The 25289-nt window shown below is 40.8% G+C and overlaps 1 protein-coding gene and 1 long non-coding RNA gene across 2 annotated transcripts in view; one reads left to right on the top strand and one right to left on the bottom strand.

The window, feature by feature from the left end:
* Positions 1 to 290, bottom strand: part of LOC146564822 (ubiquitin-conjugating enzyme E2 E2) — a 37282-nt gene extending 36992 nt beyond the window's left edge. Inside the window, exon 1 of the mRNA XM_085292588.1 lies at positions 139 to 290. The gene's annotated coding sequence lies outside the window, so the exon portion shown is untranslated. The remainder of the gene's footprint in view (positions 1 to 138) is intronic.
* LOC146564823 (uncharacterized) lies at positions 268 to 25289 on the top strand. Its single transcript, XR_014894442.1, has 3 exons — positions 268 to 403; positions 22878 to 22932; positions 23025 to 25289. It is a non-coding gene; the product is annotated as an uncharacterized LOC146564823 (long non-coding RNA).

Below are 25289 nucleotides of genomic sequence, written 5' to 3' on the forward strand. Positions count from 1 at the left end.
ACCACCACCACCACCACCACCTCCCCCTTCTTTTCCTCCTCCTCCTCCCTTCTTCTTCACTGGAAAACGACACTTTTTACGGGACATTTAGTTACTTTTCGCGGATCTACGGCGGCTGAACGCGTGTGTCGACCTTACCTGACAGCTGGCCGTCGATGCTGCAATTCCGCGTCGTAATCCCAAGGTACCGAAAAAAGTATATCCTCTCACGGCCGCCTGCTCGCTCCCGTGTCCTTGCTATTTAACTGGAGGTAGCAGCAGCAGAAAAGCGATTACAGAAAACTGAGGAAGCCCCGGACCGCCTCCGCGCGCGCTCCCGGTCTGCGCACACCGCTCGTGCACGTGCGCCGCATTGGTGAGAGAAGTAGCCTACGCGAGGCCAAAGCAGTAAAGGGCCTAATGAGTAAGTTTTTTCTTTTTTTAATACGAGGAATAAAATACGTTAGTCGTGTAACAATAAGTCACCATATAAAATGTCTTTATCAGCCTGTGCAGGAGCGTAGCCAGAAATTATGAGCCCCATGTGTGCAAGAAATACCCCGCAGCCCCACTACCTCCCCTCCCAACTCCACCCTATTGCAATGTACACAGCTCACGGGTATTTAAGCCCAATTGCAGCATATGTACACACATTGTAGCGCATGATGTGTTTGCTTATTCTGGTAGACACTTGTAAGACTGCAAAGTTGGTTTGAAATCGTGTGTATCACAATAAAGCTGGATTTAAAGCTGCAGTAGGGAACATGTTTTGGTGTCTCTGGGGGGAGAATCTGAATAAGGTTTCAGTATGTTGTAAAGGAACATATAAAATGTCTTTATCAGATTTTACTGAGTGTGTTCAGGAGCGGAGCCACAAATTACGAGCCCCGTGTGTGCAGGAAATGTTTTTCCTTTATATTTTTCCTACTCTACCCTATTGAATTGCACACAGCTTAAAGCCCCAACTCCTGCAACTCTGTGCACACACAGAGTATTTATTATACATTTGTTTGGTATAATCAACACTTTTATGAGTGTAAAGTAGTTCAGAAATGGTGGACATTGATAACTCAGTTTAAAGCTACAGGGGTTTTGGCTCCTCAGGACAAAACCCCCCAAACAAACTAAAAAAAAAAACCCTACAGTTTGTCAGGATGTTGTAACTTAAGCTAGGATTCGTGGCATTGACCATAATTAATAGTTCAGACCTTTTTTACACAGTATGTATTTCCCCCACCTCCCATCTGTGGAAAATCACCAGTTATTGACATTCACATGGATACTTTTCCCTTTTTTTGCTGGAGATTTACAAATAAGTAAATAAATAGCTAAAACATGTCTATTTATTTATTATTGAGCATCTCACCCGTCCAACTTACAGTCCTGTCGTCCTGCAGCCTCCACTGTAGGATGTTTGCAGCTGCTTACAGTCACAGCCTGTGTGCACATGGGGTCTTTACCTTACAAATGACTCCTGTTGTTGTGAACTGGCACTATATAAATACATTTAAATGTAATTAGTTGCATAAATATACACTTCCCTGTTTAGTGGCGCTTAGGACAGAAAGGGGACGGTTTGTTTTTAATCCATACACATTTAAATGTCTTGAAAAATAGGCTTTGGCTGATGTGAATTTCTTTATCATTAAGTGCAAAACTCAGATATATTCATCTTTAGGAAGATGTGATAGTTTTGCCTCTGCTGAAAGCAGTCATTCCTCTGAAATACATACCTATTTTTAAACCATGCAGTGGAAGAAAATCCAATTGCACCTCACATTTTAATATGTTGTGGAAATGAAAGCCACAGTTGACAGGTGTTCATTATTACACAACATTTTATGGAAACTCTTTGTTTGACGTTTCGATCTTTCGCATTGTTAACTCTGTGTAAACATGTTTCAGTCAGAATGAGGGATTGCTGTAACGGTGGCTGAGAGGCCTGTTTCCAGTGCTCTCCCTTTACGCGCTCACAGGCTTTGATACATGCACGTGTGAGAGGACGGCGCCGTCCCACTGTGAAACCAGTATGTAGTCGAGGTCTTTCTGACTGAATTTTTTGTCCCTTTATATACGCTTTCCATTTAGTCTGCTTGAGAGAATGCGTAGCCCACAGCACTCTAGCGCTGTACAGTGATGACTGTGTGAGTCCACACAGAGGAAGTTTTGATGTTAAATAAAAACATGTGTTACTAATCTTATGATATTGCTGTTTTTAGAACTGAGAGGTGTTTCATAATGGTGGTTTGAATGAGCCTTGCACCGAACGGGATTATCTGGTTCAGTAAAACAGCCTGCAGCATGCATGCGTGTGGTTTTATTTACGTGAACCGAGTCATCAACCAGTGACCACACAAATTTACACTGAAGAAATCTGACGTGTTTAGACACAGCTATAAGATTCTCAGTCACACAGCAGCTTACACGAGTCAGACTTGTTCTGGGAGAAACCGCTACTGCTGCCCTTAGTTACCGATTCTGTTCATTGCTTTTATGAAAGGAATTTCTAGGTGAATCCAAGAGATGGGGGGTGGCATGTCTGTGGTCTCAGGATCATCGTCTCTGCTTTTTGCAGATCCTGTTGGCCTCATTGAGTGAAAACCTCCAGCTTTCATGGTGGTGGTTTGCAGCTAAGTGTTAAATGGCTGGGATGAAAAGTTTGAGGCTATGGTTCTTGAAACTGTGGAGGGCCCACTCTTGGTTTGGGAATCATTTGGGGTCTCAAGTGGAGAAGTTCAAGTTTCTCGGTTCTTATTCATGAGTGGGGGGGAGAGTGGAGCCACAGATTGATGGATGAATTGGAGTGATGGGGATGCTGCACCAGTCTGTGGTAAAGAGAGAAGTAAGCATGAAGGCAGGCAGATTTACTGGTCGATCTACATTCCTGTGTTATGGCCATGAGCTGTGGGAAGTGACAGCTCATTTCTGTTGATCGCTGATACGATCAACAGAAATGAGGTTCCTCAAAAGGGTGTCTGGGTTAGGAGCTTGTCATCCACCTGTTGAGGTGGTGCAGGGTTCTGACCAGGATGCCTCCTTGACGCCTCGTAGGCGAGGTGGTTAGAGCATGCCCCTGCAACCTCGACCTGGGTAAGAGCCAGAAAACAGAGGAATATGGGAAGTAAACAATAAAGTAAAGTAAACCTTTTGAGTGCATGGTGTAGTCCTGTTAGCACAGTCTGATCCAGTGCTCTTATGCATCAAGTTTGCCTGTTATTTTTCTTTTAATCACAGTCTAAAAGCATGAGTACTGATTGGAATACTTTGCAGAAACCTTCAAGTGAAAAAGATCTGCTTTTGAATGTCAAATTCCTAATAAATTAACGTGACGAATTGAATCTCAAGCCTGGCAAACTGGTGTTTCATCACCGATCGTGGCACGACAGCAGCGGTGACGTCAGTTGAAGTCTGTGAACATTCAGCGCTTAGAGCTTAGAGGGGACATTGGGCTTCAGCTTGAACACAGAGCCGTGACTGTGCTTTCACATCCAACTAAGAGTGGAAATCTGTGGCTTTGAAGATGCATGCAAGCAAACAATAACAGATTTGCCCTGCTCTGTGCCAATTGATGTGAAAATCATGATTTTACATAAGCAGCAGGGGCACATGCAAAAGACAGTGAAGACGAAAAAAAGAAGAGAATTGAAGCGTAACAACAAAATCTGAGCTCATACATTCACCTACCAGCATTTTTAATGGAGCTTTCAACTACATGATTCAATGGTGATTTCCACAATGAAATTGCATATCCAAATAGATAGTAAGTGGGTATTTGAGATTAAAGAGTTACAAATGCTGTACCCAAAGATCTAACACACATACCCCCCCTCCGTGAGAAGAGAAGAGACCCACTTACATCAGTAAATGTCACATCTTTTGTCTAAAGCTGCTTTCAAATGTGCACTCCTCTCCATTAATCCAGAAACATCTCTGTTCCTCTGTTCTATGTTTGCTGCATGTCTGATTGAGTACCCTGGTCAATTTCTGTAAAACAGCAGAAACAGAAATCTTTAAATGTTGGACCTAACAGGACTGACGTGTCACTTGCAAGCCAGCACACGTTTAAACGTGTGCAGTTGCGATAACAGATAGCTATGCACATGTTTATGACTATGCATTACTTTGGTAGTCCTTGTGAATTGTTTAGCTTACTAGAAAACTAAGCAAAAACTAAGAAATCTAAGCAAAAATAACACGTTTAAGAAGTCCTGGGTCTGAATCCCAGATGAGTGTTCATTTGTTACGCTCTCCAGAGAGTCCACGCTTCAGATGTGGAGAAGGAACAATAAACGTATACGAGGAAAAGGAGGCAGGGAGTTAAAAAAGGGTTTAATTGATAATTTAGCTTAAAGGGACAGCCGAGCACCTGTTTTCAACAAAAAAAAAAAAGAGCAAAAATGCTGAAATAAAACTGGGAAACAATGATGAGAATTAACGCGCACTCTCCCTCAAGCAAGAATAAACACATAGATTAAGCACTCTCAGGGTTAATTACTAAGACATTTCCTGGTTATACAGGAAAATGGGTGGCACCTAAGGCTGGGAAGACAGCAACACAACACGCCCACACAGCAGAGTCAAAGTAGGCCTCGTTGGCCTGCAACATACATAATAACTGTCTAATTTCCAAAGAGATTAAGACCTTTGTCCAAGATGCTTTTTCCCTGTTCGCATTTCAGCTGAGAGGTCTCTCTCGCTCTTTCTTAGTCTGTGTACAAGCATCCATCAGTCACCGCAGCACAGTGAAGGAATCACACAAACAGAGTCTGCACAAAAGGCAGATTACGCTTCACTGGAGTCAGAGAGGACAATGTAAGAGCAACAAGTTTGTTTCATGTTTAACAAATATTGCTGTGGGTCTCTCATTGTTGTGAGTCTGTCTACAAGAAACTGTGAGAAGCGTTAATTTAAAAGAGCCCCACTGCCCGAATGATTGTCAGTGCAGCCTGAAATGTTGTGTGTCTTATAAACACAAACTGAAGGGGAAAAAAGAGGGAATTCAAATTTAATTTGTACAAAAAGCTGGGCTGTGAATGGTCAGTGTGAACTTCCAAAATTACAGCGTGACCGTGCTCATTAGACTCCAGCTGGTACAGTATCGCCTTAAGATAAGTAACTGAAACAGAGAGGTGATTTTTCATTCTTTTTATAGGCTGTGGAGAAATTAATTTCCTCACAGTGCCCGTGTAACGCTGGAATTATCGCCCTCACAGCTGTTGCAAGAAGTTGGAAAATCAACCAAAAAAAGCATCATTTTGAGGCAGCGTGTGAATCACGACGTAGCCACGGGGAATCGCTTACATGAAGCTTTCACCCACCTAAATTTAACCACGCACTGACTCCGGTGGTGGCGGATGACATTTAGTGGCATCTTTTTGGATAGAGTTCTTTGTGACACTCTCATTGCACTCCATTAACCCGTGATATCCATCAATATCTGGAGCTGTGACATCACCGTTTTTGGTGAAACAAATGCGGACAGGACCCGAGGCTCTGCATCAGGCAGCACGATAATATCGACTAAACCCAACGCTGCTGAGCTGAACAACCACACCCCAAAGAAATAGCTCTGTGATGTTTTAACTGTAGTGGAAAAGTCAATGCATGAATTAAATACTTTGTTCAGTGATTCACTCCGTTCAAACAACACTGTGCTCGTGCAGCACTTTCATGAAATATTGAAAGTAAGTGTGGTGCACTCGCTGTGAAACCGTGCAAACTCTCCCATCCACACAGCTGAGCATCCGTGAAGCACTAAAGCACTTCTTCAGTCTCAAACAGCAGTTCCAATCCCCATTTCACTTCAGGTTAAATAACTGCCAACTGGTCAGATAAAATAAGAATGAATTCATTTTGCAGACACTACTCTTGCTATTTGCCATCTTTAAATAGCCTTAATTCCATATAGATGGTAGATAATTGCAGTCTTCACAAGATCTGCGTCTCATAGTGTAAATATGAACACACCTCCACACAATAATTGACTACTGAATTAGCGGGCATATTTATCATTATTAAAATCACAGCTTTGGTGCTACTAGATAGTGTTAACTGCTTGTTATAGCCACACATGGTAAAACCCTCAGCTTAGCAGCTGAAGCATGATTAAAGAATTTTATGGCTGCATTAAGGCACTTACACACTGCTTGTGCTGAAGGCTGGGGTAAAATAGTAGTTTCATTGGAACATTAAGTGATTAAAAGGGACCTCGTATGAATATTTCCACATTTTTATTCATGCACTCTCATCCCTGCTCATCTTCTGTTTTACACAAGCAGTTCTACCTCACCTTTTAAACCAATTTTCTCATAATTGTCTGTCCCACATAAGCAGAGGGTTTGAGCAGCATTCGGGCCACACAGGTCTACAGACCTCTTGGCAACCACCTGGTAACCACTGCTCATGGGGAAAAAGTTAGTATTCCCTGACAGGTTAAAAGGGGATTTCTAGAGGTTATTGGCAGTTGCTGTGAAATGTATTGCTAAAGCCAGGCTAAATGCCTGATTTAGGCTTCTGTGGGAGATCTTTGTGGAGTCTAGGATGTAACCTATGTAGGTGGCTGATGTTGTGGCCAGCACTTATGCCTATGCTGTGCTGGCACAGCATAGGCAATTACCATGTGGTCGTGTCCCAGCGTTTTATACACCGGCCAAACGACAGAAACAAATAAAATACTGGCACTTTTTTCCCTCCTCAGTCTTTGTTGTGGTCGTGTTTTTTTCAGGTGTAAACATATTTTTCCACATCCCCTCAAATCCGTTACGATAGTTTCAGAAATCTCCAAGAGTTTGCTGGCATTTGTGAATCCTTACACTGCTGGTATGATTGTTATTTCTTATACTTATGTAATTATTATTTTTTCTCATCCCCTTTGTGATTGATTTTATTTACATATAGCCAGCAGCATCCAGCAACTGCTCGGAACTTGGTTGGGGAATACAGATTTTTTTCCCCCAAGTGGCTGAATGTTGCCAGGGTGTGGTGGACTGGTCTCTAGGTCTATATGACTGAGGCTTTTAGTGGGAAGATGACCCAGTTAGAAATATCTATAAAGAGTCAAGTGCAGAAAAAAACTGTCTGAAACTGAGTTTTTTAAAGCAGTCTCACGGGGATTACTTGTACATACTCTGACCTCATTATTTAAAACTGTATCCGTGTTTAATATGAGTACCAACCATTGTAATAAACAGACGGTTTGAAAGAGTCCACTCTCTGTGAACGGCCATCTTTGAACAGAGGCGGTGGTTTACGACACCAACTGTCTGCCATCTATAATCCAGTTTTGAGATCCCTTCCCAGACGCCTTAACGCCCACTCACATCCTGGGCCATCTGACCTCACAAAATCACATGATAGGGTGGGGCCAGGTTTCACAATGAGCTCACCCGAAACCCTGGCTGATTGTGACCTGTTTTCACACCTTGGCTCATGTGATTTTGTAGAGGATCATTAGGGGGTCCATTGTCCCTCTTAGGGGGACCCTCCCACAGGGCTTAAATCTGAGACTCTGCGCCATTTGATCCTAGAACTGAAGAAGCTTCTCGGATGAGAGGTGAAACGTCTTTAAGCAACTTAAAGAAGTTCAAACGCTTTTCTTTCGAGGCTCTTTAGACTACGACGACCTGGATGACTGAGAACCTTCACAGACAGCCATTGTAATAGTATCTGTATGCAAATTACAGAAAATAACTAAAAGGATATTAAATCACCTTTTAAAAACTGGATTAAAGCTTGATATGAAGTAGGAACAGAAAATCATAAGAAAAATATTTGCCTTACTTCATCAGGTTTAGTTATTTATCTGATTTAACATCTTTTCTTCTTTCTGGCTCAAATGCTGCTAAAATAACCAAACTCCTTCCCAACATCCATTAAAGTTTCATCTGCTCTCATCCATCTCTTTTGTTTCAACTTTTTAAAATTCCAGCCTGCTGGTCTGATTTACATGTAATTGTTACCGTGGCACATTTGAAAAGTCCTCAGCGGAGGGTCTTTGAGGAGTGTCTCGCATTTACCGGAGTTTGATGGCTCTCATTATGCTTAACACAAAACAGCTTAAGCAAGGTAACTGCAACCATATGACTGCCAAGTCAGATTAAGTCGTCCATGTGTTAGGGTGAGTGAACATAAACGTTGTCTGTAGTAAAGTACTATTATATAGTTTCATAGAGGATAAAAGGTAAACCCGGAGAATGCGGTGCCTTATGTAAGAAAAGTGATCGCTGGAAATGAAAGTCAAACTTACATTTCTAAAGAGTCTTTAATGCCTGAACTTGCACTAGTATTTTCATGTAATACCAGTTTATATGCAACAATTTAGAGAGAAATATTCTGCTCTAAAAGCCATTATATTTATATTACAGCATTCTACTATTTTTCAAATTGAACACAAACACATGCTTATAAAATCTGGAAGACAGATGTCATTTTAAACCAGCTTTAGAAAGTAAGTGCTTATTAACGATTAATTCATCAGTAGCGATAGCCTTATTAGAGGACACAATAAGAAAACAAAAGGTGACAATTTTCTTTCCTTTTCAATTGAGTGACATTTTATATGCAGGTGTTTTATGAGATTTAATTGACGGCAGTAACGACACAGTGCATATAAATGCAAACTTACTATACAATTATAGCACACACTGTGTAGAATGACCTATTTCAGCATGGTGTATTTTATATTACTTATTGATTTAATAATATGTGCAACTTCGAGTTAGACAGTTGATATGAATATGATATGAACAAAGGTCTTAATCTCTTTAAGGAATATTTAGCACATAGCAGGCAGTACTTAAACTCAGCCTCATTCTCACTGCTGTAAAGTTGTTTGGTTTGGCCATAATCACTGTAACTCTCTCTCTGGGTTGCTGAGAGCTAAAACCTTTATTGTGTGGATTAATAACCCCATAGGCAGAGGTAATGGCTTACTTGGAAGCACTGTTCTTTTCTTCTGCCTCCCCAAGAGTCAATCCACAGTGATCTGTGGGCACGCCTGAGGGCAAGCTCGGTCGTAAACTACGAGAAATAAATTGTTTGATAACCAGTGCCTGATGGGAACTCACTGAGTGAAATGTCAGTTAATTACATTTATGCATATTTTGGCAGCATTTCTTCACATGCAGAAAAATAATAAATCATGATTTATCCAATATGCTTTGCAGACTCATATCCCCGTGGGATGACTGTTCAAGAATCAATAAAACACGTAAAGGCTCAGTCTGTGATTGCAGCAGGCTTTTCATGTTTTGTTTACACAGAGATTTATCAGATTCAGATTGTTTACTTTCACTGGAAAATGTATAGCCTGAGAATTTGCCACGTGCACTGAAGGTGTGTACTGGCATAATAGCTTTTATATTATTCGGTTGTAAAAGGTGTGCAATAATTAAACAAACTAGAATATGAACTTTTACAAGGAAGGAACGATCGTGGCTCAAGAGTTGGCAGTTCGTCTTGTAATCGGAAGGTTGCCGGTTCGAGCCCCGGCTCAGACAGTCTCGGTCATTGTGTCCTTGGGCAAGACACTTCACCTACCGCCTACTGGTGTTGGCCGGAGGGGCCGATGGTGCAATATGGCAGCCTCGGCTCTATCAGCCTGCCCCAGGGCAGTTGTGGCTACAACTGTAGCTTGCCTTCACCAGTGTGTGAATGTGAGAGTGAATGAATAGTGGTATTGTAAAGCGCTTTGAGGGGTCCCTCAAAGCGCTATGTAAATGCAATCCATTATTATAAAAATATTAGATTTTCCATGTAGGATCAAATTCAACAACTTGGGAAGCTGTATGAAATATAAATAAATTAAATGGTTTACTAATCATGGAAGCCTGCATTTAACCATAACTGTACTGAGATGATGGACAAAACAAAGAAAAGTGATTATTTTGAATTTACTGCCAGCACCAAACATTCTGCCTGTGTTTGCAACTTTCTCTGGAGTGTTTTTATGGTGTTGATGGCTTCCTGTTGCTTTAAAGGATCTTAAAGAGGACGTTTAAATCGACTTCTTACACCAGTTTGTCTCCAATCCTCATAAAAATCACACTGTGTAGATGCTTTACATTCTTTGCTTGTAGGGAAGGACAAAAAAAAACAGCGTTTTATTTGCTTAAGCTCCGATTTTTTTTTTAAACCAGAGAATGACTCATTTGTTTGACCCATAAACATGAACCCTGAAAAGGGGCCCCGGGGCGAACAGTTTCTTTGCAGTCCCTGATTACCCGCTATTTATGGTAATTTGTTGAAACATAAATTCATTTGGGAATATGCAACGTGCACATCAGAGCAAAGGTAAAATGGCTGTGTGGAAATAAAGATGCCTTATCAGAGAGCTTTATCATTTGAGCTGACACTATAATTTAATGGTCAGTTGGTTTATGGAATATAATGGTGCATTTTTCATAAAGCGACTGACACAGAGTGAATATGGGGCCCGGGGGAGCTGGAGCCCTGAGGCTGTAACCTTGTTGGTAAGGCAACACATTAGGCTTTATTGCATCTTTTATTCCCATGTCTCTTTGACTTGAAAAAAGAAAAACACTCTCCACAGTTAGAAAACAGCACACACACACATATATATATATATATATATATATATATATATATATATATATATATATTTAGATTTTGCATAATTTAATGAAGCTGTATTAAACTTCTGTGTAATTTGAGGGAATATTTTTATGACTGCAGCATTTCATTACGTGGATTCTTTTTAGGCTTCTGCTGCACTGTTTTCACTGCATTACCCTGTAATTCACTTTAACATATTTGGTGTCCTGGGAAACTCTGGGATCTAGGCTAGAATTAAAAATTGTGCTCTGGGTTTGAATAATCTCACACGAGTTTGCAGGCAGGGACACACCAAATCGTCTGCTGGGCTGAAGAGGGTTGGCTCCAAGTCTGAGAAAATACTTATTTATGAAGTTCACTGTGCTGAGTAAATGTTATCAGGAAATGATCAGACAGGAGAGGGTTTTCAGGAAACACTGTTAAATGTTCAGGTTCGATGCCATATGTTAAAACAAGATCTAGAGTGTGATTAAAGTGGTGGGTGGGTTCTTTTACATTTTGAGAGAAACCAATTGAGTCTAATAACAGATTAAATGCCATGTTGAGGCTGTCATTTTTAGCATCTACATGGATGTTAAAATCACCCACAATAATTATTTTATCTGAGCTCAGAACTAAATTAGATATAAAGTCTGAGAAATCAGACAGAAACTCTGTGTAAGGCCCAGGTGGACGATAGATGATAACAAGTAAGACTGGTTTCTGAGTTTCACAGCTGGGGTGGACAATGTTAAGCATCAGGCTTTCAAATGAATTAAAAGTCTGTCTTGGTCTTTCATTAATTAATAGGCTGGTGTGAAAAATTGCTGCCACACCGCCCCCTCGGCCTGTGCTTCGAGATTTCTGGTAGTTAGAATGGCTCGGGGGTGTTGATTCATTTAAACTAACATAATCATCCTGCTGCAACCAGGTTTCTGTAAGGCAGAGTAAATCAATTTGTTGATCAATTATTAAGTCATGTACTAACAGAGACTTGGAGGAGAGAGACCTAATATTTAATAATCCACATTTCACTGTTTTACTCTTTGGTTCAGATGTGGATACTGTATTGTTCTTTCTTTGTGATTGTTTATGTTTAAGTTGTTTGTTGCTGGTTTTTAGTTTGTTTTTTGTCTTTTTGGAAGCTGACACAGTCTCTATGGAGATGGGTCTTAAATAATCAGGCCCCATCTTATCTTAATGACCTTGTAGTACCATATCACCCTATTAGAGCGCTCCGCTCTCGCTCTGCAGGCCTACTTGTTGTTCCTAGAGTATTTAAAAGTAGAATGGGAGGGAGAGCCTTCAGTTTTCAGGCCCCTCTTCTGTGGAACCAGCTTCCAGTTTGGATTCGGGAGACAGACACTATCTCTACTTTTAAGATTAGGCTTAAAACTTTCCTTTTTTCTAAAGCATATAGTTAGGGCTGGACCAGGTGACCCTGAATCCTCCCTTTGTTATGCTGCAATAGATGTAGGCTGCCGGGGGATTCCCATGATGCATTGAGTTTTTCCTTTCCAGTCACCTTTCTCACTCACTATGTATTAATAGACCTCTCTGCATTGAATCATATCTGTTATTAACCTCTGTCTCTCTTCCACAGCATGTCTTTATCCTGTCTTCCTTCTCTCACCCCAACCGGTCGCAGCAGATGGCCGCCCCTCCCTGAGCCTGGTTCTGCCGGAGGTTTCTTCCTGTTAAAAGGGAGTTTTTCCTTCCCACTGTCGCCAAAGTGCTTGCTCATAGGGGGTCATATGATTGTTGGGTTTTTCTCTGTATCTATGAAGCGCCTTGAGGCGACTTTTGTTGTGATTTGGCGCTATATAAATAAAATTGAATTGAATTGAATTGAAAATTAAAGAAGACTGGGAGTCTGCATCTCTCTCAGCAGCTCTCTGAGTTATAAATTCTCATGAGTGAAAAATATAAATCTGAAATAAAAACAGTTTTGTTTTTACTTAATGAGTAAATCGGATCAACACCTTCACTTAGACCAATGACCTTGTGGTACAGCAGCACTGACGATCGTTTACAAACTGAAAGATGTTCATAACTTGTAAAAACTTGTACATTTTTTATATTTTTTGTGCATTGTGGTTAATCTTCACCAGAATTTCAAATACTTTTATTTTCCCTGTACTTCAAGAGCCAAAAATGAGCACACAATGAATAAAGTTAGCAATGTATTTGACTGAATACCAAAAGGTAAACAGGTTGTACGTCACAAATTTAAATCTCATCAATTTATTTTGACCATGTCAGCAATCATGGTAATGGCAAACATCGCATCCAGTACCGTCTTTTCCCCTCTCCAAAACACCAGAGTGGTTAATAGTAGTTTCGTCTTTAGCACTTTGTCTATTTGTTGAACATGTAACTGTGAAACACATATTCTACTCCCTTAAAGCAGGAAATAAAAGGTCTACACTGTGACTCAGTTATGGAAAAAAATATTTGTTTCTTTTTATTTTTTGGTATCATTTCTGGTTGTTTGGCACCTTCTCAGTAAAATGAGTTATAAGTAATAAAATTCAAAACCACAGTGTGCAAATGTAAAAAAAAACTGCAGTTCCTTAAGTGGCCACTTCAGGTCGGCTATATACTCCCATATTAAAGTACCCAACTTTACAGAAGAAATAAAGGCGTTTTAATTCCTGTGGCTGATACCTCATTCATGGCTGTTCTACTTTGCGTATTCTTTTAATGTGTATAACTCCTCTAATTTGTATTAAGGGTTAAAGTTTTGCATTATTAGAGATGTGATCAATTCGAGTGACAGGCAGGTTCTGTCTGGTCTTTTTCAGTGTATTAAAAGGCAAAAAACATTTAAAGGTTTACACATAGGTGGCAGTTGTTCCATCTGTCTGATAGTTTTAAGTTTGTTCTGTTTAGCCTGTTTTCTTGCTCGCCCAGCTTAGCAATATGTTTAATGTCTTGTCTCCACTAATACAACTATGGTCCAAAAAAGGAAAAAAAAACCCCACAATGATGACAGTGAAGTTCAAGACTTCAGAATTGTTGTTCTACGTTAATTAAATATATGCACTCTATGATCGTACTGGATTATTCTCCAAAATTAGTTCTTGTGATTTTGGTCACAATACGGAGTATTACAACTACGCATTCCTGCTATAGCTATGACAATAATATCATTATTAGAGATTCTTTTGCCCATGATAATTGTGTATTAAAAATTCGATAACCCCAATCTTGAGTTCCAGGAATCCCCGACCATGAGGAAGGGGAAGGGCAGGAGCTTTCCAGAGCAAAAGTGCGAAGTGTAGCTAAAAGTGTAACCATACAGTCGGCTATTTATCATGATAAGAAAGTTATAGGGATCACAGAGGTGAGCTGGTGAAGTCGATATTCTTGAAACTAAATCATTAGGGTCAGTATCAAGACAAATATTTCTATAAATAATTTGTATTTTGTTGTCAAACTGGACTCACTGACATATTTTCTATTACTGTTCAAACAAGACAGATCCTTCCAGCAATATCATATCTCTGCAGCACACGTTCTACCACTGCTTTCTTTGTGTGCAGGTATTTGTTTTTTTGCATCAAGAGATTTTACTATGAGATCAGAATAAACGAATGCACAAATTGTAGAAGGATAAATTTGTTTTGGTACTGCAACGGCTGACTTTAACGCTCACCCAAGTTGGCAGGTATGGGGCCCAGTGTCAGTTCAAATCTGGCTGAGTGCGTAACACATCACCCTGATTCAAATGAAGGTCTTTGGGATTACCCTCCACAGTCATTAGATCAGCATAATAAAGGGACTCTGACCAGTGTAAGAGGAGGAGGTGTGCCTAGGGTCGGGTACTTGGTGTGATAGACAGCGACCTATTAGGCCTACACGTGAATGGAGGACGCTTCATTGAATTCACTTCCTCAGTTTGTCCCTGGCAGGCCCCAAGGTCACGTCTGCTCACTGCTGAGGAGGCTTTTGTGATGGAAATCCAGTGGATAAAGTTTAACCCCTAGAACAATCCAAAACCTGGTCCTGCATGTTCACTAGCTTCCCTCGTTCACCCCTCGTGCTCCAATCCAGAAGCAGTAGGCTGCAAGTCCTGTGGCAGAGCCTTGTTATCGGACCCTCCTGCAGATTGGATGCATGAGTGTTAAGTGAGCTTAAGTGGGTTTTCATTGTATTCTTTATATTTGTCACAGATGTTGCTGTGAGCGAAAAAGGCACGGGGGTGGAGGAACAGAGGGGGAACGAAATCCATCTGTAATAATCTGCATTCATCTGCAGAAATAAGTCGACAATCAAAAAACAAGTCTGTAAAACTGATAAGATTCAGTGGTTTTGATGGCAAGAGGCCACTGTCAACATTTCGGAATCACACCGTCCCCCTTAGGCCAAGCTGCTTTTCTTCTCATTCCCCTTTTCTGAGAGCTGTGCTTAGACTGAATATTAAATTATGAGATTAATGCTGGTTCAGCCTACGTGAGCTCAGCTAGTAGCCACGTCTTTTATAGTGCAGAGAGAGAGAGAGAAATCATACCATCAATGCTGAATATGCCCATCTACCAGCTCCGTACGTTCTCATTATTCATCTAAACGCTAATCTGCTCCATGTCAGTTGACTGCCTTTAATATTTTTCATGCCAACAAGCAGGATTCATCTGTTGTGTCGTTCTGCTGCTTCATCGTGATCTTCTTCTCTGTTCTGCAATCAGCATTCAATCAGAGATTCAGGCTGCGTGTCTGTAAAAGTGACAGTTTACTGTTTAATGACACGTTTGAAAACTGGGATATGATCTGCTTCAGAAACGGGCAGCAGAAAACAAGAGACTATCAGCTCTGTCAGGCTTCACTTAGCCATAGCGGTGCTTTTAACTGAATGCTAATGTGGCTAATAAGCATGCAAAATGGGAACTGCACATATTTTACATGCAGGCTCTGAGGCGTACTACAACATATATTTAATGTATGCTGCTTTTAAAAAGAGAGATTTCTAAAAAAAAAACAACCCTGGGGTGTTTCTGAATTACTGGTAACAGGCTGATTTGCACTATTGATTTCTGTTACTTCATATTAGGCTATTATTGATTGATTGTACTGATCACATGCACAGTATTCTTATAGTGGATCCAATTTAAAAGTCTGTTTTCTCTATTGCTAGTATTTTGTGAGTCTGTGTGAAAGTTCTTGTGGATAAGCGCCGACTTTCTGCAAGAGGAACAACCATGAAGGTAGTTTTGATTGCCCATTTTTGAGATGAAAGATACTGTTGCAAATCTTTACGGATGAAGTCTCGATCCATTAAGTAACTGGTCTTTATGGCACTGTTAGTCTTGGATTTTCAAACATGAACATTAGATCAAGCAGACAACCAGTTAGTTTCTGTCCACAATCCCAGAATTTCCATTGATTGTCATACACGGTGCCCTGTTTAAGCTCCTCTAGCTTCCCTTAAGTTGTTCTTCGAGGTCCTGCTTTTACTGCTCTGTCTGACTTAATTTCTGTCTCCATGTTGAAGGATTAAATTAGCCATGTGGTCAAATAAAATTAAGCTTATGCCACTGGAAATATTTTTCTGATGAATAAATAATAAAATATAACTTGAAAAGCACTTTACATATAGGTTGATTAACAGTGAAATAAAATATGTACCTTCAAGTAATTGCAAATCAGCTTGTGAGAAACAGAACTGGATGGTTATCCCTCGATTAGTTACTAGTTAGTTTAATTCAGACCTCATGATTCAGCAGAGGTAAAATCAAAGGGATTCTTTATTTTCAGATTGTTTGCAATGTTTATTTCATTTTTTATGTGCACTGTAAGGATGATGAGTCCATTTCTTGAGCCAAAAATGAGAATTATTGTATAAAACAGGTTGCAGCAGCATAACACGTGCACCAGTGCGTCAGTGACAACAGTGTAGCAATTCCAGCACAGCCTAACCTGATTCCAGTTCTCTACAGCAAACTGTAGCTCCACTGTCTTTATGTCCATCTGCTTATGAGGACTCTATTTTAATGTGTTCAGCAACTGAATAATCTTTATTTCATCCCTATTATGTGTCTGTATGTGTGTCACTTCCTGCCTTTGAACACAAGGTGGGGCTGTGAGACCTGCACTAATCACCCGACCTCCCACTCTCATGTTTCTCATTTCCTCTTGGTGCTGCTGTCATCTTAATGTCACGGTGGTGAAGTGAAGAAGGTGTGACCGGGTTGGGAGATTGTGTGTGTGCATGTGCGTGTGTGTATTCCTGAGGGTCTTGTTTTCTCTCTCTTGCTCAGGCATGGCAGTGCTTGATTTGCTTGGAATTGCAGCTCAGTGATGAGACAAAGCAAAGCGTGTCAAGGTCATTCAAAGCTATCATCTCTCTTTTTCAGAAGTGAGAGCCGCTCGGCAGCGGAGCATGGGAAGGATAGGTTCTTTAAAAGCTTTCCTTATAGTCCCATAAGCATGGAAAAATGAACTCCTGGTCCAGAATCGTTTGATGCTCAATGATCCTTTGAGGCTTTAAATTGTTTTACCAGGTGTAATCATCCTCCTGAAATGTCACAGAAAGGCATTTGGTCCTAATGGACTTTTATAGCGTTTCTTTGATAGGATTGAGTCCTTAAAACCAGCTATAAGTTGGTATGAAAGTGGATTTTAGCTGGAAGAGAAGAAAAGGTACACCTCTCAGGTAATAGCTGAAGCAAGAAGCATGTCTTTACTGTGAAATGAAAACCTTGTGTCAGCAGAAAAAAAGAAATCTCACTGAGCTGGAGGTTGGAAAATTGAGTCTAGTCTGCCTGCGTGACTTCCATTCTGATATTTGTGAGTTCAAAACAGAGATGATGATGTTGATTTCTCTCTTCAGAATAAAGTACTCACATAATGCTATGAAGCTGACTTTTCCCCACAACAGCACCAAAACAAATCAAATTCAAGGCTGCAGGGGAGGTCTTTATTGCTGTCTTGTTCTGTTTGAGGATCAGTCCCGTGCAAGTCTATTTTCAAGCAGAGCTGGATGCATTCCAGTCTGAGTCAGAGCTGAAGACTTTGCTGCAAAAAATGAGCATGAGGTTTGTTTTAACATCATTGAACAACACATTGTTTACCTATATGTATTTAGTGAGCAGGTTTATGTTGCACACAATAGAAAATGATTTTCATTTATGTGCTCAGCATATAAGCACACCTGGGTGTTCCTCAGCCCTGGAAGCCAGTCTGTGTCTTTCCTGAGAGCAGCTGGGCTTTGGATGCAAACCAGTGACCCTCCCTTTGATGTCCCACATCTGTTGTGTCACATCACAGCAATTTAACACGCACACGCACACATACGCATGTACACTGACCCCTCCAAACGCCTTCGAAGCTTATGTCTTCTATGTTGTGAGATGTGATGATTCATGTGCTGAGGTGGTTTTTTCCTGTTCTCAAACTGATCTCCCTGCTGAAGCTCAGTCTGGGGGGAGTTCTTTTTTTTCTCCTCGTCTTTCCTCATGCTGTGCATTTTCTATGGTTTCGGTTCGGGGTCGCTGCTCATGTGGTCGACCGGCCAGTGCTACCTAGCCTGACCTGTCTCCCCAATGTGATGTTTGTGTATTGTATGTATGGTCGGCAAGGTGTCATCTATCTGAATTGCCCCTTGGGGATAAATAAAGTCTCTTTGACTTTAGCCTCAAGAATATGAAAATATTTCAAAAGCCCAGTAAAACTTAATCTAGAAAGAACTACCACAACCCTCAGAGCTGCCTGACTGAACCCTTTATACCGTCCTTCACTTATTTTAAACCAGCTCTTCACTGCGTGCAGGGATGATCGTGGCTCAAGAGTTGGGCGTTCGTCTTGTAATCGGAAAGTTGCCGGTTCGAGCCCTGGCTCGGACAGTCTCGGTCGTTGTGTCCTTGGGCAAGACACTTCACCTGTTGCCTACTAGTGGTGGTCAGAGGGCCCAGTGGCGCCAGTGTCCGGCAGCCTCGCCTCTGTTAGGGCGGCTGTGGCTACAATGTAGCTTTCCATCACCTGTGTGTGTGGATGATTGTATATAGTGTAAAGTGCTTTGGGGTCCTTAGGACCAAGTAAAGTGCTATACAAATACAGACCATTTACCATTCAGTGGTCTTTTTATCAGTTACTGGACTACCTCCTCTTTGGTGTCATGCTGAAGAGGCAGACCCCAAATATGACTCCGATGAGAGCCCTCCTGAAGATTCCTGCTCCAATCAAAACTACTTATCTTTCAGTTATTTCAAAGAAAAGTCCACAGATGTCTAGACCGTCACCTCCCCAAAGTGGTCGATGACATCGGTTTTCTTGTAAACCAAGTGGCAATCTTCTTGGCTGAAAAATGAAGTCAAACAACTGCAGCTTCTCTAGTTTGAGGGTGGCTTGAAAAGCATTTTAAGTATTTCCTCAGAGTCCCACATTAAAGCGTCCAATTCTTGGCATGAAATTAAGATTTTTTTTAATAGCCTGATCCGTCTCTGTAGCTGATTCATAACAACTGACAAATTACAAAACCATTTGGTTTGGTTGAAGCCTGAGGCTAGGGATGTGCCTGCTTTAGTTAGGAATGTTACAGGTACAGGCTGTGCAAATAAATCTGTTGTTTTTGCCACGTGTTGCACAATGCAGGTTGCTAACCAGGCTTGCTAACTCTAAAAGATAAGTTACTGCTCCATCCTGCCAAATATGGAAACATCAGCAACAACAGCTGAGTCTAAAACACAATCACTGATGTTTCAAAATAAGGAGCATAGCAACTAACGGGTGCTGTCACCGTGACCATTTCTGTTAACGTTACAGGTCTGGAGTGGCGAACTGAAGCAGAGAAGTATAGAAACATGAAATGACTAAAGCAGAGAGATAGTGAGGACAGGGAGCAGGCAGAGGGAACGGAGGCAGGGTGGCTGGTGGCATACATGAGAAGGTCAGAGTAAAGGCAGAAAACCCAGAGTTATGTCCAGAGGGAAAAGCTCTGGTCTTAGTTAAACTCTCCAGAAAGATTACAGTGCAAATACTAGCAACCCTGCATGGTACCTCTACTTAGCCAGCAGAGCAATCTGGCAAAATTGGATGGATGGGCGAGGGATTAAATGCAGAGGGAGACTGATTAAAGATTGAGTGTAGGTGTGCAAACCAGCGAGCCAGGTGAGACCAGTCACAGTCATGGCTCCATGGAGGGAACACAGACAATAGCAGAAACGGGGAGAGGAGAAAAAAGATAGAGGGCAGATCATCACTGAAAGGGAAAGGAGACCACAGCGATGCCCTGCTGTGCTGTAAACACAGACCTTTGTCTTGCTGGGTACAGTTACAACCATAAAGGAGATATTTGTAACAGTCTATGAAAAATAAACATAAATTGTTTTTGGGATACTGAAAATAGACTTCAGTGGATTTAATTTCAGAAAAAAGTTATTTCAAATTGAACATATGATTTTATTATGATGCATAATTTTTTAGTTATGTTTCTTTACTGAGGTAAATTAACCGTCTCCACTCCATTTATCTAACATTTTACCAAAACCAACCAAACAGCAACTGGTGAGGTTACAACTGAACGAGCTGTTTGAAACTGATGTCAGAAACAACGGAAGGATCTCTTTCAACGAAAGAAACATTTGCCATTTTGATCTCCTCTACAAGATACTTTGTACAATTTCCAGCCATTGAACAAAATGTCTGTTTTATTTTGCAACCAGAATTGCTGCCACCTGCTGGCTGTTATTAAGAATGCATGTTTAAGACAACATTGATTGCACTTTTAAGACCTTTGCCCATACTATGAAATAAGTCTTCCTGTTATCTGGATTCACTTACCCCAACATTGGTCAGAATAAGAGGACGCACAAAGCTGGTTACGAGTTAACAGTATTACAACTGTATCATTTAATGAAATGAATGGATGGGTTATCATTGAGTATTCCATTAAATTAATATTTAACAGCCTCAGTGATGTTTCACATGTAACAACAGAAATGGTAAAATGGTAAATGGCCTGTATTTATATAGCGCTTTACTAGTCCCTAAGGACCCCAAAGTGCTTTACATATCCAGTCATCCACACACACATTCACACACTGGTGATGGCAGCTACATTGTAGCCACAGCCACCCTGGGACGCACTGACAGAGGTGAGGCTGCCGGACACTGGCGCCACTGGGCTCTCTGACCACCACCAGTAGGCAACGGGTGAAGTGTCTTGCCCAAGGACACAACGACTGAGACTGTCCAAGCCGGGGCTCAAACCGGCAACCTTCCGATTACAAGGCAAACTCCCAACTCTTGAGCCACGATCGTTTGAACAGAATTCAAACCTAAGGTTAGTCTATGTGCAAATTTGATATAAGGTCAGCAGCATAGATGTCATGTTTGCTTATAGAAAAATAGTTTTAGTAAAATTGTTTGTATCAGCAGGGAAAAATTCAAGGAATAAAGTTGCACCTCAGAATCTCTTTATTACTGATAAACCTCCCACTACCTGCACACAGAGGTCTGAGGGCTCTTCCAGGAATGGTGATGATTTTTTCTGAAGAGCAGATTTCATACATGCTGATATCTTAGATATCTTAGCTTTGCAGCATAGGTTTGTAGCCTAACCATGAAGTTATCTGGATAAGACTCAATCGTGCTTCATAGCGCAGGCCTCTGGAAGCTCTGCCCATCTTTTATATACAGTCTGTGAGGGCTCTCATTTTTTATTGAGACAGCTTGAGTTCACCAGAGGTTTCTGCTGGACTTGAAGGCAGATCTACAATTCCTCCACTTTTTTTCCACTTTATTTATTCTTTCTCGATGTGATGATGATGCAGATGTAGGATGAAGTGTTTTGAGTCACACAAAATTTCTGGTACAACATAATTTTGTCCCAGGCTTTCATTGGTTACAATATTATTATAACACCCACTTTGTGTCTCTGTAACTGTGACCGAAATTTTACTGTGATTCTTCCATCGTGGTTGTCTTTAATCTGAAATTTCACAGTGTTTACCTGCCTTTACACTCCTCTTTTGTGTAGTTGTCTTCAGACATACCCAGTCTAAACTCTTTTAATCTGACTGCTAAACCGTGGAGCTACAATTTGATTGAGATTATGTGATATTATTGCATGTGAGATTATTTATTGTTCAGGAAACTTCCAGAAATGTGGCATGTACAATCCCAAAAATGACTCGTATTTCTAAGAATATTATTTTTATGAAAGACAATAATTACCTCTCCACAAGAGTAGCACTTTTGAATACTTCTGTGTTATTTCCCACACAGCACGGCGCTTTGCCTCACCCAGCTTGTTAATTTTTCATTACAAAACCCATCCTTGCACATTTCTTTCCAGTGGCGACTCTTCACCAGAGTTATTTCAGTCCAGCAGTCAGGCTGAATTTGTGACCTAAGGAGCAATATGATTGCACGGGGAATAAATGGTTAACTCCTTAGTTTACGAAGCAATTTTCAAGTTCCTTTTTTTTTAAAAAGAAAAAGAAAACTATTGGACACATAGTGTGCACAGCTTGGCTGCAGCAGAGCAGTCAATCAGCAACTATTCAAACACAATCAACCATGTTCTGCTACGGAGCCGCACAGAACTCCTCTCCAATTACAAACACAATCACATCTGATTGCTTTTCATGTCTGCATTGGTCACTTTCCAAAAAAAAAAAAAATGCTCGCTCTGTGTGTGGGAGACAGATTTCAGCGTCATAACTCGGAGAGAAATATCCAATGCATTTTAACAAAGGAAAACACATGCGTTTATTGTAAGGCCCCTGTGTATTTTCCCTGAGTATAATCACAATTTTTCATGTGTTTTTTTTTTTAACTGTTCCCACCAGATGTTCTCTTTTTGCATTTCTATTTATTATTTCCTCTTGTGTACTTTGGCAGCAGGTATTCAGAGAGAGCGAGGGAGACAAAGTGCCGCAGCTACTTCCAGTTATTTACTCATACGCCGCACAAACACACACAGGGCCGTTTAAAAACTATCAAAAGCTGACTCCAGACGTCCTCTTTGTCGCTCTCCGCTCTCCACAGTAAAATATTCATAAACGGTTTTGCTTCCAGTTCCTTTTTAAAGCAAACACACCGCTGTCTCATTGTGTGCATCATCCTCGCAGCCTTAATAGTGCAGTGTAAATAAGCAGGAGTTGGTTATTTAGGAAATGTTTGCGGTGTGGGTTGTTTTTCTGTTGGCAGAAGGAGATTAATGGTTTGTTTGCATTCCCTGCATGCTGTTTATCACAGTGTTGTGATGGTGATACATGCAGGACATATTATGAAAGATAAAGTGGCAGGGAGGAGGAAGTTGTGTAAATGTGATTTACCGTTTACATGGGTCATAAAATTAGAGTTTATGTTCACATTAGTTATTTTTCTTTCATTTGTGTGTTTAGCTTCTGACCTCTGGACATTTGGGTGACGAACTGAGCAGACTGCGATAATCAGCAGGTGATGAAGAGCACAGAAGCTAGTGAAGCGGTCCCTCAGGGGAGGAACTGAAAATGTGAACTCTGACTGAATTTCTCTTCTCACATTTTCAGAGCTGTTCAGCCCCTGACTCTGCTGCTGGGAGCTGGGAAGACTTGACGAGGACGCGATAAAGAGATTTTAAATATAAAAAAAAACCTGGCATTTCTTTATTCAGAGCTGAAGCTGAATAAAGAAAGTTGGAAACCACTGTTTGTGTATTTAGCCTGTCTGCAGCCGGATCCATTGGGATCATAAAATATTCTTGAGTTTCCTTGTTAAATCTTGTAAAACTGATCGTGGTAAGTTCTGAGTTTGAGTCCTCTCAGTGTGCCGTGACAAAATCGTGCTTGATCCCAACCCAAATTTGAATGTTGGGCCTCAGTCGTGCAGGCCTGGAAAGGGGTGGGGTACTGAATACTCCTGGACTGGTTGGTGAGCCATTGCTGGATGTTGTTCATCAGATGAAAACACCCCAAAAATATTGCAACACTAAAAACGTCCTTACGATTACTTTGATCTCTAGCAGGTTGCAGTGGATGACGATGCATAGACGACGGCATCTTTTCTGCAAACACTTGAGACAAAACCTGCAAAAACCCTGAAACCTTCAGATTAAATGGCCTGCTTTACTGCTGCAATCAACATATTTCAAGAAGCATAATGTTTACTTTAAATATAAATGGTCTTTGTTTCTCACCACCTTTCAGTTTCACTACCTTTTGAACTGTTAGTGAGTGTTTGCAGACAAGTCGGCGTCTTCCATGCAAACTACTGGCGACTGCAGCAACCTGCTTACAACTAAACAGTCACAGGGAGACTTTTGGTGCAGCACTATACCCGACTACCCGACCTTCCAACCGTCAACCGTCATCAGTTTTCCAAAAGTTTTTTTTTTTTGCTTGTCAATTTTCATTTTCTCTAGCACAAAAACTGCATATAGTTATTATGTGGTTTTATATTATGCATTATATTACAGTATGCAGTACAGTGTGTTTCACAGAGATGATGCTGCACTTTGTAGGCTACAGCATCTGGCTTTGGGACTTTTAGGGAGACAGGGATGATAATCTGAGTCTGACACTGAGGTCATCAAAACAACTGCAGCTGTGGTGAATATGGACTCCCACGGAGTCCCACTTTCGTTCCCTGATGAAGGCTTCTGTGCTTGTTTTTTTAGGCTAAATTTAAAGAGATAAGAATAAAGGAATTCAAGTGGTTATTTGGAAAAAGACAGCATTTGAAGTTTTTTTTTATATTTTAACTGCATACGGATGATTGAATGAATATTTATTATCAATAAACATAGTAAAAAGGCTTTATTATAAAAACAATAAGTAAATAGAATGAATAAAAACAACCAAAAGAGGAGGGAAACAGCAGCATTATGCACATATTATATGTGTTTGTATTGAAGTGTGTATTTCAGTGCCATGTTTACAGTAAAGTGTGTAGTGTGGTGGAAGTTGTCATTTTAGAGTAAAAACTGTTCCTGTTTCTGTCTTGATTGTTCAGAACTGTTCGAGACTGATCGGGGTGTACTGTCCTTGCTGATACTGTCTGCCTTCGTCAAACTGATGGCAGAGATGGAGTCCAGATGTGCGAGCTCCGTCCCAACAATGCTCTTTGATGCTCTCACCACTCGGTGCAGCTCTTTCCTCTCTGCAGCAGCACAGCTGGCATACCACACTGTTGCTATTTGTCAGGATGGATTTCACTGCACTCCTGCACACTTTCTGTAAAGGTTTGGCTTGTTTTAACTTTCTGAGGATAAAGAGTCTTTGTTGTGCCTTCTTGACCAGCTGGGAGATGTTAGTGGACCATGTCAGCTGCACTGTGAGGGTGACTCCCAGGTACTTAAGGCTCTCTACAGTCTCCACTATTTCACCATGAATGTGGAGTGGGAGATTTTGTTTCCTGACCCCAGATCCCTTGAAGTCAATAATCATCTCTTTTGTTTTTGAGGTGTTTAGGGCCAGATCATTGTCTCTACAGCACTCAGTCAGATGGTCCACTGCCAGACTGTAGCTGTTTTCATCCTAAAAAGAAATTAAGCCAATGATTAATTATGGAATCAGAGGTGCAGATGGTGCGTTGGGCTCAACATACATCCACTGGGAATACCAGTGTTTTTGATTGATGATATTTATTGTGTTTTTTATTGTATTATATCTATATTGTATTTATTTTTTATTGAGCTTATTTAATGTGTCTAAGCTTTATTTGTTATAGGGTGTATTCAATGTTTTAACTGTTGTGCGCTGTGTGAACAATTTCTGGTCTTTTGGGATAAATAAACTGTATTTTATCTTATCCTCTTTTATGTCTCTGTCCTCTCG

Source organism: Mchenga conophoros, linkage group LG11 (assembly GCF_057382185.1).
Source record: "Mchenga conophoros isolate Kocher_MC1m ecotype Shallow Benthic linkage group LG11, M_conophoros_male_GT1.1, whole genome shotgun sequence".
Classification (NCBI taxonomy): Eukaryota; Metazoa; Chordata; class Actinopteri; order Cichliformes; family Cichlidae; genus Mchenga; species Mchenga conophoros.